Source organism: Perognathus longimembris, chromosome 4, assembly GCF_023159225.1.
Source record: "Perognathus longimembris pacificus isolate PPM17 chromosome 4, ASM2315922v1, whole genome shotgun sequence".
Lineage (NCBI taxonomy): Eukaryota > Metazoa > Chordata > Mammalia > Rodentia > Heteromyidae > Perognathus > Perognathus longimembris.
The window spans coordinates 15,242,228-15,252,848 of record NC_063164.1 but is presented as its reverse complement, the minus strand read 5'-3'; the positions used below and the strand labels follow the sequence as shown (position 1 = coordinate 15,252,848).

The 10,621-nt window shown below is 50.8% G+C and overlaps 1 pseudogene; it reads right to left on the bottom strand.

Annotated features, from left to right (window-relative positions):
- Positions 1-9,855: 9,855 nt before the first annotated feature.
- LOC125350833 lies at positions 9,856-10,580 on the bottom strand (annotated as a pseudogene).
- Positions 10,581-10,621: the final 41 nt, after the last annotated feature.

The window sequence follows — 10,621 nt, the reverse complement described above, 5'->3', positions numbered from 1 at the left end:
AAAACCAAAGGGAAAAGGTGGGTGGAGGACTGGGAAAGTGATTATTATGGAAGGAGGCTAGTCATCCTCTCAGAGGTTACCAAAAAGCCTGGGACCCTTCCCTGCTTTCCCTGTTCATTGTCCCATCTAGCAACCCCCAGATCTCTTCATACTGCAGGATAAAAGTGGACAATGATGCCTGGAGCTCCCCTGATAACTCCTACTGTGTTGCTAAGCAACCTGACATCCTTTTCCAAAAAGAGGAATCCAGGGTTCAGGGCCTGGCCTTTCAGCTTCCTTCAACTACTTCTTCCTCCTCTTCTAACCTCAAGGAAGGAAGGAAGGAAACACAAGAGGAAGCTAGTCTGACTCATGGAGGAAGAACTGTGATGCTGAAATGGGGGATTAGACAATGGAGAAAATGGTATGAGCCTGCGGGGTAGGTCTCTGCTTCTGCATTAATACTGGGGCAGTGACATTCATGGCACAGCCCTCTGTGCAGGGCTGTTTAGGCACATGCTCTGTTACCATAGCAAAATGAGATGGGCATCACCATTTTACAATGAGATCACTGAGGCTCATAGAAAGTAAGTAGAGTCTCAGCCCCATAGGGAACAAGTGAGGTTCCCCATCCATCCAACAAGTGAGCCCCATCCATCTGGGTTTCTTCTACTCTACCATGCCACTGGAGATAAGTGCTGGAGTGTCAGTGGGCTCCAAGACGTCTCAACTGCACTTCTCACTTTCTTATGTGTCTGGAATCCATGGTGAGTGCTGGAATTGGGATCTTATCCTGGAATTAGTGTTAGGGTTTGGGCCTGAGCACTGTCCCTGGCTTCTTTTTGCTCAAGGCTAGCACTCTACCACTTGAGCCACAGTGCCACTTCTGGCCATTTTCTATATATTTGGTGCTGGGGAATCAAACCCAGGGCTTCCTGTATACCAGGCAAGCACTCTTGCCACTAGGCCAGATTCCCAGCCCGGGTTTGGGCATTTTGACCTGTCACTTCCTAGGCCTCTCACAATCTCAAAATCCATACTACTGTGTCTGCGAATGTGATGTTGGTCCATGGGAAGTGAATAAAACCTGAAGTATGAGGGCTTCAACTACATCTTTACCACTTGGTGGCTCTGTGATCCCAAGTGGGTTGTTTAAAATCTTCTGCCTTGATTTTCCTCATCTACAGAAAGGCAGTAACACTAGGACCATCTCCAGAAGATTCTACCTACTACATGAACATAGGCTCTTCTCACAGTATCTGCACATAAATATTCAGTAAGTGTTAACCTTTCTTGTTCTTACTTCTGTGAGGTCTTAAAAAGATCTTACCCTCAATGGTTAAGAGTACTCACTGTCTCTGAATTAGACTGAGTTTAAAACCTGCTCTGTCCCTCCTCACTGTGTGGCTTTGGGTAAGTTCTTCTGCCTTTCTGTGTCTCATTTTTCTCATCTATAAAATAGAGGAAGTTGGGTGCTGGTGGCTCACGCCTATAATCCTAGCTACTCATAAGACTGAGCTTGGAGGATCACAGTCCAAAGTCAGCCCTGGTGGGAAAATCTGTGAGACTCTTATGTAAAAAGCTGAAAGTGGTGCTGTGGCTCAAGTGGTAGAATACTAGTCTTTTTTTTTTTTTTTTTTCCTCAAGGCTAGCACTCTGCCACTTGGGCCACAGCGCCACTTCTGGCCATTTTCTGTATATGTGGTGCTGAGGAATCGAACCCAGGGCCTCATGTATGCGAGGCAAGCACTCTTGCCACTAGGCCATATTCCCAGCCCCAGAATGCTAGTCTTGAAGAAGAGAGCTCAGGGACAGCACCTAGGCCCCAGGATTAAAGCTCCAGGATTGGCAAAAAAAAAAAAAAAAAAAGCCAAGCAAACACAAGTTGATTATTTATTTATTTATTTATTATTTTATTTTATTTTTTTGGCCAGTCCCGGGGCTTGGACTCAGGGCCTGAGCACTGTCCCTGGCTTGTTTTTGCTCAAGGCTAGCACTCTGCCACTTGAGCCACAGCACCAATTCTGGCCGTTTTCTAGATATGTGGTGCTGGAGAATCGAACCCAGGGCTTCATGTATACGAGGCGAGCTCTCTTGCCACTAGGCCATATTCCCAGCCCCAAGTTGATTATTTATGATGGCAATGTTAGTTGCTATAAGAAGAAAGCCTCTCTCCTCCAAACTTCACGTAACAATAACTATGGAAGGTTGCATTGCTATTATCCACACATACAGGTGGAAACGGTGTCAGGATAATATAGACATATCTCCCAAGTCACATAGCTTTTACCTAGCTGAGATACTTCTAAATTCTGAGCATTTTCTTAGCCCATAAAACAATCGAGGCTGCTCTGAGGATAGGAAGTGGTAGTGGTATGGCTCTAAGAGCAGTCAAAAAGCTGCTTCTCAGCCAGGTGCCAGTGGCTCACACCTGTAATCCTAGCTACTCAGGAAGCTGAGATCTGAGGCTCTCGGTCTGTGAGATGCTTATCTCCAATAAACTACTCAGAAAAAGCTGTAAGTGATGCTGTGGCTCAAATGGTAGAGCACTAGCCTTGAGCACAAAGAGGCTCAGGAACAGTGCCCAAGCCCTGAGTTCAAGCCCCAGAACAAAAAAAAAACAACAACGACAAAAACCCCAAAGCCAAGCCACTTCTCAGTGAAGTTTTCCATGCAAGCCCAGAACAAGGTCTGAACTAGCATGGAGAAGAAGCACATCTACTCAGTTCCTTCCCAGGGATCTAGGGGACATCTGATTAGGATTGAAGCAAGAGAAAGCAGATCCTTGCTTTGCTTTGGACTGTTTGCTTGTGTAATAACAGAAAACATTGATAGATATGTCAAGGTACTTTCATGGTCCTCTAATCTTTATAGCAGCCCTGTGAGGTCGGTTCTAGTATTATCAATGCCATTTTACTATGTCTTGTTTGAGGTCACAGAGCCTGTGATAGAACCAGCAATCACCCCAAGTGCAATCACCAAGTTCTTGCTCTAAATACCATGTTATGCTCTCTTGTGATTACAGCTATGGTGCACAAAGGAGGAGATAGCAAACAGGCTCCAGCTGGAGAGGATTCCCAGCCATAGAAAGAGTTCACAGGCTGGGCGCTGGTGGCTCACCTCTGTAATCCTAGCTACTCAGGAAGCAGAGATCTGAGGCTTGAGGTTCAAAGCCAGTCTGAGTAGCAAAGTCCATGAGACTCTTACCGACAATTAACCACCCAAAAGCTGGAAGTGGGGCTGTGGCTCACGTCATAGAGTGCCAGTCTTGAGCAAAAGAAAGCTCGGAGACAGTCCCTAGGCTCCGATTCAAGCTCCAGGACTAGCACACACCCAAAGTAAAGAGGACATGGAACCACTCCTCTCTAGGCTTGTGTGAGACGCACAGTCCTAGCACAGAGAGATCCTGCTGGCCAAACTTCGATGGGACAGCCCACCCAAGTCAAGATCCAGCCAGAAAGGTGGGAACAACCCAAGTGTCCATCAACTAATTAATGCATAAACAAAATGTATTCTACCCATACAATGGTAAAAAAAATGGAGCATAATTTGACTATGAAAAGGAATACTGGGGGGCTGGGAATATGGCCTAGTGGCAAGAGTGCTCGCCTCCTATACATGAAGCCCTTGGTTCAATTCCTCAGTACCACATATATAGAAAATGGCCAGAAGTGGTGCTGTGGCTCAAGTGGCAGAGTGCTAGCCTGAGCAAAAAGAAGCCAGGGACAGTGCTCAGGCCCTGAGTCCAAGGCCCAGGACTGGAAGAAAAAAAAAAGGAATACTGGTACATGCTGCCACATAAAAGTACTATGACAAGTGAGTGATGCCAGGTGCATGCTCCATGATTCCATTTGTATGAAAGGTTGAGAATAGGCAAATCTACAGACAGAAAGCAGACTAGGTTTTGTCAAGGGTGGAGATAGAGGGTGGAATGAGGGGTGAGTGTGAAAAGATTTATACACATTTTATTTATGAGTACTGAAAATTGATTTCAATGATGCTTGTACATTTCTGCAATATATTAAAGATCATTGGTTTTGGTGGCAAAAAAAAAAAGATCCAGCCAGATACCATCCTTGTTCCCAGCACAGCCATCTCCTCTAAGCTCAAAGGACCATGGGAAGGAAAGTGAAGGCTGGCAGAAGACATAATAAAATAGCCCCTGATTCGTTACTGATAAGGAACAAACACATTTTCTCATCAGCCCAAACAGGGACACTTACAAGACAGACTGTCAGTATGTCCTTTATAGCAAATATCTTCCACTATGCTGGGACAGTGTGACAGCTCACACCTGCCATGAGACGATGGAAGCCATGTTTCTATGGCAAAGCTGTCCAGGCCCACCATGATAGGAACAAGTAGGATGTTGAAGACTTGAGCTCTGGGGTCATGGATCTGAGCAGCCACTTAACTTCCAGAAGCCTTGGTTTCTCAGCTGAGACTCACACTCACCTGGGAAGATATGGTCAGGTCAAAAGAGATACCACCTCTAAAGCATTAGCACTGGACAGCCTGGCACAGAATCAGGTTGATGAATGGCCAGGCCTATTTTTGTTAACAGGGGTTCACATGACTCACATCATAAATAGCTCAAACAGCAAACTAAAGTGGCTTCTGATGTATTTTAAAGACATATGGAGGACTGGATGTGGTAGCCTATACCTATAATCTACTCAGCAACTCAGGAGGTAAAGGTAAGAGGATCTTGGTTTAAGGCCAGCCCAGGTCAAAAGGATTAGGCCCTATCTGAAAATCAAAACTAAAAACAAAAACCTCCAAAGGAATGCTTCATGGCTCAAACAGCAAAGTGACTGCTGCTTAGCCAACACAAGGCCTTGAGTTCAATCTGCCATCACCACTACCATCAACATAAACAAATAAACAACCCCCCCCCCCGACATATTGAAGGAAAGACGAAAAGCAGAAGAACCTTCACATCACTGCAGCCCATCTGAATGTGTGCCTATGGTCACATGGGCTACCACACGAATGGCTGCTTTGTCAGGCTGCAGAGTACCATGGCTTCTCTCTAGCCATGCGGACTTCAGACCCTGTGGATACAGGAGCCCTCACGTTGCATGCCATCGGGGCTTCGGGTTCCCTCTACCAGTGGTGGTGGGAAAACTGAGTCACACAGAGCACATGGGACTGGAGGAGACATGGGTTGGTGTGCCCGCATAGGACTCTAAAATCAAGATGACCCAAGGTGGCCTGGGACAATGAAGAAGTCACCCAGAGGAATGGGCAATGGGTTGGTAAAAGGAGCAGGTGACAGAGGTCCCAGAACAAGCTCCAAGACTTTGGCCGAGTCGTTTCATAGCACGGGCCTTGGTCTATTCACCCTGCAAGCAGACGAAGTCATATCCTACCAGTGTATCTTCTCACCTAACTTTGATTTTGATTTGGGGTTTTGGTAGTTCACTGGAAATAAGAGTATCACAGACTTTCTTGCCCAGGCTGGCTTCAAACCATGATTGTCAGATTGCAGCCTCTTGAATAGCTACGATTACAGGTGGCCAGCTCCAACCTAACTTTGGACGGATCGACAAAACAATGGATGTGAAAGCATTCTGTAATCTCTGTACTGCTAGCTTAGGGCAAAGGAAGGAGAATGGACCATCTACTTTTACCAGTAACATGAACTAGGTGATGACAGAGGAAGGCTCAGAACTTGAGGGAATACTAGCACCTATATTGGAAGAATCAATGGTGGAGCAACACTTTGAAGGGCCAGCGACCAAGGGGCTGAGCATTAAGGTCAGGCCTGGAATATAAGGAAGCTAGATGTAGGAAAGGGTCTCCCCTGGGACTAAGGATGTAGCACAGTGGTAGAATGTCTGCCTAGCACATATGTGTCCTGTTCTACTTCCAGCACTGCAAGAGTGTGGTAAGACTATGGTAACTCTGGGTTTGGACACATTACAACTGTAGGGGAATTACCAAAGCAGAGATGGTCTGGGGAAGAGGTTATTCACCTACGGGATGCTGAGGCTGGATTTGACCTTATAGATCACCCTGGACAGCTATTTTCTAACTCTTCTTGGCTCGGAACAGAGCGCTAGGAAAGCCCCAAGGATCCAGAGAACGGAGATTGCAAATCTTTGCTTCAGTCTCATTAGTCTAATGAGATGAAATGGAATCCCAAAAAAAGATGGTATTCTCTGTAGGTCACACAGCAAGTTAGTTGCCAAGCTGTGACTAGGACTCCAGTTTTCTGGTTCCCAGTCCTAGGTTTTAGCTTCCCAAAATAGCGATGTGTCTAGGAAAGAATGGGGGGGGGGAGTGTGAACTTTAATATGGGATTTCCTAGGTGAGAAGAGCCCTTAACGGAATAACTCCTCCAGCTGCTCACCAATGACTGATCCCTACATCCCTACTCCCTCACCTTGAGACCTTAGAGATATTACCTCATCGCCTCTCCACTGCTGTCAAACCTTCTGGTGATGGAAAACTCACCTGATCAAGGTCACACCAGTCTGACTAGCTTGTAAGCACGAGTTCTACTGCCGCCCTGTCTTATGCCTCCAGGTGCTTTCTCGCAGGATGGCTCGGAATAAATGAGGACAGCTCCCCCTGCCCTGTCCCCAGTCTATTTCCAAGTCGATTGAAATTGTTGATTTCCCAGAGTTCTTCCTCATCCCTTCTAGGTCTTTTGTTTAGCTCTTGAAGATTTTGTCTGACCTTGTGTTCAATGCTCCTAGAGGTAAATTGTTGAAGCCAGTGGCTTCCTCCCTCCCTCTTGGGTGTCACAGTTGCGTCAATGACTTTTCTTTTGTCAGTTGTGGGACTTGAACTCAGGACCTGGCCGATGTCCCTGAGCTCTACCACTCTGAGTCACAGCCCCAATTCTGGTTTTCTGGTGATTAGTTGGAGGTAAGAGTCTCAAGGACTTTCCTGCCTGGACTGGCTTGAGGCACCATCTTCAGATCTCAGTCTCCTGAGTAGCCAGGATTTAGAGGCGTGAGCCCCTGACACCTGGTCAGATCATGACTTTTCTACATTTCACCCTGCATTGCCTAAGACACCTCTACTTTCTCCATGTGCTCTGGCTACAGGAGCCTTACCAAGACTCTACTCTGGCCTCCAGTGGCTTCATTTAGAGGTCTGATAACAGGGTCTCTCACCTCTTTTGCAAGGAAATTTTATCACATTACACTCAGCCATAATTCTTTTTTTTTTTTTTTTATTTTTTTTTTTTTGGCCAGTCCTGGGCCTTGGACTCAGGGCCTGAGCACTGTCCCTGGCTTCTTCCCGCTCAAGGCTAGCACTCTGCCACTTGAGCCACAGCGCCACTTCTGGCCGTTTTCTGTATATGTGGTGCTGGGGAATCGAACCTAGGGCCTCGTGTATCCGAGGCAGGCACTCTTGCCACTAGGGCTATATCCCCAGCCCCTCAGCCATAATTCTTAGCAGCCCCTATCTTTCTGGATCTTGGCTGTCTCCTCCAATGTGTTTCTTCTCTGCAAACAGGGCTTTATAAAGAGGTCCTCCGTCCCTCTATGCAGTCACTGAGCCATCAGCAAGCCAGATGCCATCTGTCTTAAGCACTATATGGACTACACAAGTCATTCTCCATCCCATGAGGACATAAAGACATGTTAATGCCAGAATGTAGGTGACAATCTAATGATACATTAGATTGTGTGTATGTGTGAGAGAGATTGTATGTGTGTGCCAATACTAGGTCTTGAACTCAGGGCCTGAGCATTGACCTTAGCTTTCTTGCTCAAGGCTAATGCTCTACCATTTGAACCACAGCTCCATTTTCAGGGTTTTTTGGTGGCTAATTGGAGATAATGAGCCTCAGAGACTTCGCTGCCAGGCTGGCTTTGAACTGCCAATACTCAGATCTCAGCCTCCTGAGTAGCTAGGATTACAGGCCTGAGCCTGTAATCCTTAGATTTTAAAGACACAGAGAAAAGGAAGGAGGTATGACAGCTGTATAGGGGCCTCTTTCTGTGTAATTTTTTCACTTATATATTACATTCTTCATCCCAACTGCGTTTAATGGAATCTTTATGTGTATAGTTTTCAGTCTTTGTTGCTTTTGAGTCAAGTTCTTGCTAGGTAGCCCAGACCAGCCTCGCTGCCTCAGTTTCCCCAAATGCTGGAAGTACAGGTGTGTGCCACAACGCCCAACTGGATTTTCTACACTAAGTATGTTATTTGGTAAACCAGGCCGAATAAGGTGAAAGATAAAATAAGCATGAATAAGGGGTCTCTTCCCCAGATAAAACTGGGTGCTTAATGAGTTCTCTTGGCAAAGGGTGCTCAGGCCTACCCCACGCGCAGAAATGCCTAGGGTTTCTCTTCCTGCCCACGGGACATGAAGGAAAGTCACCCTTGCAGACCAGACATACTTCAGGGGGAAAAGGGAGGAGGGGGAGGGGGAGGGGGAGGGGGAGGGGGAGGGGGGAGGAGGGGGAGGGGGGAGGAGGAGGAGGAGGAGGAGGAGGAGGGGGGGAGGAGGAGGAGGAGGAGGAGGAGGAGGAGGAGGAGGAGGAGGAGGAGGAGGAGGAGGGAGGAGGAGGAGGAGGAGGAGGAGGAGGAGGAGGAGGAGGAGGAGGAGCAGCAAACCCCAAACCAAGCAAAACAAAAGGAACCGGGGGCTTCCTTTGGACTGTGGCTTTGGTTCTAGGGGAGGCCTATCCGTGTGCTTTCCAGACAGCTAGGTTTGGGGAAGGCAAAGATTCGGAACTAACATGCAGAAAGGCCTCTAGGTAGTAACAGGGCCCGGTCAGAGAGACCCACTTCCCAGACTTTCCAAAGCCGGGTGGGGTGAAGGGCCAGGGCTCCTTTCTCCTTCCTCTCTGACGTCTACACCAAGTCTGGGGACACCCAGTCAGCTCTCCTCCCTAAGGCCGGAGGTTCCACCACGCGGCGCCCTGGCCTCCCCGCTTCCGACCAGCAGAGGGCGCGCTGCACCCGCGAAGATGATGGGTGGGATGGAGGTGAAGCAGAAGGATGAGTTGAGATAGGGGTGGGTGGGGGGAATGAGATGAGGTGCCCGCCCGCCGGGGTGGGGCGGGAGGGGAACACGGACGCCTCCTTCCCCCACAAAGCCCAGCCACCAGGGGCTTCCCACTCCAGGCCCGCGGTTGCCCCACTGGCTTTGCCCCCCCACTCCCCACCCCTCCTCTCTGGAGCTATCCGAGCTTGGCTGGCTTCTTCCTCCCGGCCCCCCTGACCCCCCTGACAAGGTTCCTTGGTGAAGCAATGAACAGAGAGGAGGCAGCGGGGCGCTAGGGAGCTTTAATGGGGCTGGGGGGGGGGGGGGCGTCGACGCGCGTGCGCGCGCCCTTCAGCCAGGACGTGGGGCTGAGAGGAAGGGGAGGCAAGAATCTGTGGGGGGGGGACCCCGTGGGCTTTACCAAACCTGTTCGAGTCCTAGGGAGAGAAATCTATGAGAGGCCAACGGGTGCTGGGGGCTTTGGGGCAGATCCATTGGGTGGGGGGGACGTGGGGAGGACTTGGAACGGGGCGGGGGTGGGTGGGAAGGGGTCACATGGAGGGAGGTTTCTAAGAGGTGCAGGTGAAGGAAAGAAAAAGAAGAGGGCTGGGAGCTCCCTATCAGGGTGTGCAGACCTAGAAGGAGAAAAAAATCAAAGAGGGGGGGGTGAGGGTTGGAGGTAGGGGCGCGCCTACTATTTAATGGAAGATCCCAGAGGGGTTTTGATCCTTCTCCCTGGGGCTGGATGAGGCTGGGTTGACATTAATTACGTCGAGGCTGGGGGTGGGGGAGTGGGGTGGGGAGGTGGGGGTGGGGGGAGCCCCAGCTTCCCCTCCGGGGCTGTGGATCGGATCGGGGATGCCGTGGGGTGGGGGGGGGTGTGCGCGCAGCAGCTCTGGGCGCGCGGGGGCCGGCGTGGTCGTCTAGTGGTAATGGCCCCCCAAGTGCGAGGCAGCGGCCACCGCGCCGAAGGGCCCGGGCGGGGGCTGCAAACCCGGGCTGGGGGTAGAGGGCGGCGGTGGCGGCGGCGGCGGCGGTGGCGGCGGGATTGGGGCCGGGGCCAGTAGGAGAATCCGGTGGGCGCGACGCCGGCCGAGGCGGCCATGAGGTTGAGTTTGGAGAGGCCGGGGAAGGGCAGCGGCGCGAGGCCGGCGGGCAGCTTGTAGAGCGCGCCGTCCGGGGTGGCGGTGGTGGCGGCGGCCGCGGCGGCGGGCGGCGGCGGCGGCGGCGGCGGCGTGGGCGGTGCGCGGGCGGCGGCTGGCAGGCCTGCGCCAGGCCCTGGAAGTCGAAGCGGTAGGCGTAGCGCTTGCCGTGCACCTTGCTCATGATGTTCTTGTCGTAGTAGTAGCGCAGCGCGCGGCTCAGCTTGTCGTAGTTCATGTTGGGCTTGCTCTTGCGCTCGCCCCAGCGCCGCGCCACCTCGTCCGGGTCCGTGAGCTTGAACTCGCCGTGGCCGCCTTCCCACGCGATGCAGCCGGCGTTCGCGCGGTCGGCCAGCAGCTCCAGCAGGAACTGCCACAGCTGGATCTGCCCGCTGCCTGTCGGGGGAGGGGGGGGGTGTGTAGGTGGGGTGGGGATTGGGGTGGAGAAGGGGCGGTCAGCCACCGGCGGGATGAAGAATGGAGGTGATTTGGAAAAACCAAACCATCAGCGCGCACGGTTCCGAGGCCGCCAGGCACAAGAGAAACT